This window comes from Cebus imitator, unplaced genomic scaffold (assembly GCF_001604975.1).
Source record: "Cebus imitator isolate Cc_AM_T3 unplaced genomic scaffold, Cebus_imitator-1.0 Scaffold461, whole genome shotgun sequence".
Classification (NCBI taxonomy): Eukaryota; Metazoa; Chordata; class Mammalia; order Primates; family Cebidae; genus Cebus; species Cebus imitator.
Window position 1 is genome coordinate 1,306,149 of NW_016107776.1, and position 4,917 is coordinate 1,311,065.

The following is a 4,917-nucleotide window of genomic DNA, read 5'->3' on the forward strand; positions in this document are numbered from 1 at the left end:
GCTTTATCACTGGTGCACTTTGGTAGCAGACCAAATATGTGTCAAGTACAGTATCTAGTGAGTGGAGAATAACTGTAATAATTACAATTATAGTTAAAGTGAAGTTTGTATCAAAACTTTGGTCTCAAACATGAACTTTCGGGGTTGTATCCGCAGTGTGTCTTCTTCAGATGTGATTTCTCTGAAGCCGTGGTTCTCTATAACTGACTTGACACAATAACATCTGATGTTTTGAAGGACAAATGATAATATCAAAATTGCTATCATATACCGATGTAAATCACATGACTAACCCATGGTATTATGCAAACTGCTGAGCTCATTCAGTAAGGGAACAGTAAGGGACTGGCTGTCAGGAGGCTGGAGAAATGTTCTTGGCCTTACGGCTTTGGGCAAGTCAGCTTTGCTTTCTGAACCTTCGTTTCCCCACCTGTGAAGTTTGGAGGGATGGAAAGAAGCCTGAGGTGCTAAAGTTAACATTCATCCGTTCCTGGCCTGTAGAGTCTTCTTCAGCTACGGGTGGAACTGCGTCGTTGTCGTCTTTTTTTTTTTTTTAAATAATTAAATTTTAAACATTTCATGCATCTCCAATCATCGTGTTTTATCTGTCCTCCAAAGGAGGAACAGGTAAGGATTATCCCACCTGACGATGGAACTGCATCTTCTCACCAGTTCAATGACACTGTTTTGCAGTCCCTCCTCAAAGATGGGAGTGGGGAGGGTTGGTGACTTTGTAGTTGGTGAGAATGAATCGGAGACACTGTGATCAGCCCTCTAGAATGGAGTATTGTGTGGGCTTTAGCATAAAAAGAAGCAAAGGACCATATTAGGAGTCTTTTCATACAATTAAATTTATTCAATTAAAGGAGTATCCTTTCTAAAAAGAAAAAAAAAAAGTCCTGCTTTCTTGGTGTTAAATCATCTTTTATGAAACGATGATAATAGTAAATGGCGATATATGGTGATTGTAAATAGCAAATAAATAATACAGGGTTAACTATTTTATTGTGATTTTTAAAAATAAAGAGAGCCGAGAATCTGGTGTTTTGCTGATGTTGTTAGGGAGTTTAGGAAAAAGTTCCTGGGGCTTTTGCTGTTAAGAAGATTCAAATATAGATTATTTCTTAAGAGTAAATATGAGTTTACTTTGAGGTCGTTTGTCACAATCTACTGAGAAATCCACTGAGAAAGCTGTTAAATTTGCCTGGCATTAAAGATGTTCCTATTCTGACCATTGTTAAATCTTTTCTTATTGGATATAAAATGTCTGGAGATTTTTTGTGTGTGTGTGACGGAGTTTTGCCCTTGTTGCCCAGGCTGGAGTGCAGTGGCACGATCTCGGCTCACTGCAAACTCCGCCTTACGGGTTCAAGTGATTCTCCTGCTTCAGCCTTCCTAGTAGTTGGGATTACAGGTATACGCTACCACTCCCAGCTAATTTTGTATTTTTAGTAGAGACGGGGGTTTCTCCATGTTGGTTACGGTCGTCTCGAACTCCTGACGTCAGGTGATCCGCCTACCTTGGCCTCCCAAAGTGCTGGGATTATAGGCATGAGCCACCGAGCCCCGCCCCAGGAGATTTCTTTTTTACGCTGTGGTGTGCCAACAAAATAAGCCTAGGCAGGGAAATTCCTCCGGGTGGTTGGAATTGTTAGTATTGAATAGACTAGCTGCAAGGTAAAGAACCCCCCTGGGGTTCTCTTATCAGCTCAGAAATCTTTTAACACTGTGACCTCAGTCTTTTGCTGTGAAACAGCATGACCATTAAGAAAGTAGGCTTAAACAATGTATTTTGGGTATGTTGAGGGGGAGGGGCAGTTATGATCTGTTCCAAAGCGAACATAACAGATGATCTCTGTGTCTGTAAAGACTTAAAAATTTATAGTGCTCTGCTGTTAGTCTCAAATAAGATTTAGAATTATTGTGACATACTCTTAAAAAACTGCAGTGTATCAAAAGATACATTTTGAAAGCATCTTGAAATGAAATTAATGATATAATATCTACTTTCTTCATAATAGCAATTTTTTTTTTTTGAGATGGAGTCCCGCTCTGTCTTCCAGGCTGGAATGCAGTGGCGCAATCTCGGCTAACTGCACCCTCCGCCTCACAGGTTCAAGTGATTCTTCTGCCTCAGCCTCTCGCGTAGCTACTACGCCCTGCTAATTTTTTGTATTCTTAGTAGAGATGGGGTTTTACCGTGTTAGCCAGGATGGTCTTGATTTCCTCACCTCATGATCCACTCAGCTCAGCCTCCCAAAATGCTGGGTTTACAGGCGTGAGCCACCGTGCCTGGCCCACAATAGTAATTTTTACATTCTGAAGACTGACTGCTCTCAGCCACTTCTGAGTTCTCTGTTTTCAAAGGATAATTTGGTAACTCCATAAACGAAATTTGTAAAGAAGAGAGTGAATTTTTTTTTCTGTGTATTTTCTATATATCTTATAAGATTTTATTTATTTTTACTTTTATTAATTTTTATTTTTGAGACAGAGTATTGCTCTGTCCCCCAGGCTGGAGTGCAGTGGCGCAATCTCGGCTCACTGTAACCTCTACCTCCCAGTTCCAGCGATTCTTCTGCCTCAGCCTCCCGAGTAGCTGGGACTACAGGTGTGCGCCACCGTGCCCGGGTAATTTTTGTATTTTTTTTTTTATTATTATTTTTTTAGTAGAGATGGGGTTTCACCATGTTGCAGACTGGTCTCGAACTTCTGACCTCTTCAGATGTGATTTCTCTGAAGCAGTGGTTCCCTATAACTGACTTGACACAATACATCTGATATTTTGAATGACTTAAGTGATAATATCAAAATTGCTATCATATACAGATTTAAATCACATGACTAACCTGTGTGGTATTATGTAAATTGCTTAGCTCAGTAAGGGAACAATAAGGGACAGGCTGGAGCCTCCTGACAGCCTGTCCCTTACTGTACAGTGGGATCTACCCACCTTGGCCTCCCAAAGTGCTGGAATTACAGGCGTGAGCCGCTATACCTGGCCGAGAGTGAGTATTTTTAAGAATTTTTTTTTTGAGACGGAGTCTTGCTCTGTCGCCAGGCTGGAGTGCAGTGGCTCAATCTCGGCTCACTGCAACCTCCGCCTCCTGGGTTCAAGCGATTCTTCCTCCTCAGCCTCCCGAGTAGCTGGGACTACAGGCGCGTGCCACCACACCCGGCCAATTTTGTATTTTTAGTAGAGACGGGGGTTTCATCATGGCAAGAATGGTCTCGATCTCTTGACCTCATGATCCGCCCGCCTCGGCCTCCCAAAGTGCTGGGATTACAAGCGTGAGCCACCGCGCCCAGCCCTTTTTAAGAACGTTTTTCCTGATCTTTTCCAATATCTTCATTGTGGCTTTGTCCTTTATTTTTGGTTAAATCCAGAGGTTTACTCTTGCCTGTATCTTTCCAAACTGTTAATCTGTTCACAGTCACTCTCCCATTTAAACCCTTCAACAGCCCCACTGCCTTTGTAATAAGGTCTCCTTTGCTTGGTATCCGGAACACTTCAATACTGGTCTTTGAACCCTGTTTTCCCTGGACAGCTCTTGGCCCCTTGAAATCTCACTAGTCTCCTTGTCTCCCTCTGTTGGAATATTCTTCTCTCACTTCATCTAATCATCACCTTCAAAACTTAGCTCGTTTTCTTATTTCCTAGCCCTTTTCATGTCCCGTGTTTTCCTCTGATTAAATTAATATTCCAAACTCAAAAGAAAACTCAGCTCAGGTATTACCTTGCCTGGAAGGCTTTCCTAATCCTCCTGTCTCCTGCAGACTTGTCTGGCACCCTGTACGTTTGGGATTTGGCACACTATGTCTCATCTGTGACCCCCACTAGACGATGAGACTTGAAGTATGTGGCTTGACGGAAAGTTGTTGAATCTGCTGGGGCGCTGGTACAGTACTGGGCATGGCAGTGTTACAGAGGAAGCCACTTAGTCCTTGCCCTTAGGAGCTTTTATTCCAGTTGCACTTCACCCTGCCAGGTGTGAGTCACCTCCCAGTAGTGCCTACCAACTTTCAAAGTCTGTTTAATTGTATCTTAGTGTCTAATTCCAATCTTGTTTCTTGAAGGAAGAGACTGTCTCTAATGTCTTATTTTAGTACCCAGAGACCAGGTAAACATCATTTTTGTCCGAAACTCTGGAAGGAATGTACATTTGGCACAGATTACTTCCCTTTTTCTCTTGTACATCTTTCACCTTTTTTTTTTTTTTTTTTTAAGTTTGATGTGTTTGGACATCAAGGGTTTAAGAGATTAAGATTAAATTTCAACTTTGTCTATGGTGCGCATAGCCTAGCAAAAACAAAAAGTTAAAGAGGAAAAATACATTGCCTCTAAAATAAAGATTTTTTTTTTTATTAAGCTTTTTTTAATTTTTAACTGTTTTTAGAGACTGGGTCTCATCCTATCATCCAGGCTGGAGGACAGTGATGATCACAGCTCAGTGTAGCCTTGAAATCCTGGGCTCCAGGGATCCTCCTGCCTTAGCCTTCTCACTATCTGGGACTGCAGGCATATGCCAGCACACCTGGGTAATTTTTCAAAATTTTTTTATAGAGACACAGTCTCGCCATCTTGCCCAGGCTAGTGTGGAACTCCTGGGTTCAAGCAAACCTCCTACCTTGGCTTCCCGAAGTGTTGGTATTACAGGTGTTGAGCCATTGTGCCCAACCTAAACTTTTTTTTTTTAATGCTGAGCTGTACACAAAAGAAAGTAAAGGTCCTGGTCAAGCCTAGGAAAGAAGTATGCGAAGAAACTGGTAGAAGGCTGGATGTGATGGCTCATACCTGTGATTTCAGGGCTTTGGGAGGTGAAGAGGAGAGGATTGCTTAAGGCCAAGAGTTCAAGACCAGCCTGGGCAACATAGCGAGAACCCTGTCTCTACAAATAAAAATTTTTTTTTTTTTTT

At 41.9% G+C, this 4,917-nt stretch overlaps 1 protein-coding gene and 1 pseudogene across 2 annotated transcripts in view; one reads left to right on the plus strand and one right to left on the minus strand.

Moving 5' to 3' along the window:
• Window positions 1-4,917, plus strand: part of LOC119468624 — a 25,224-nt gene that overhangs the window by 2,568 nt on the left and 17,739 nt on the right. The gene's annotated exons all lie outside the window — the stretch shown is intronic.
• LOC119468627 lies at window positions 509-650 on the minus strand (annotated as a pseudogene).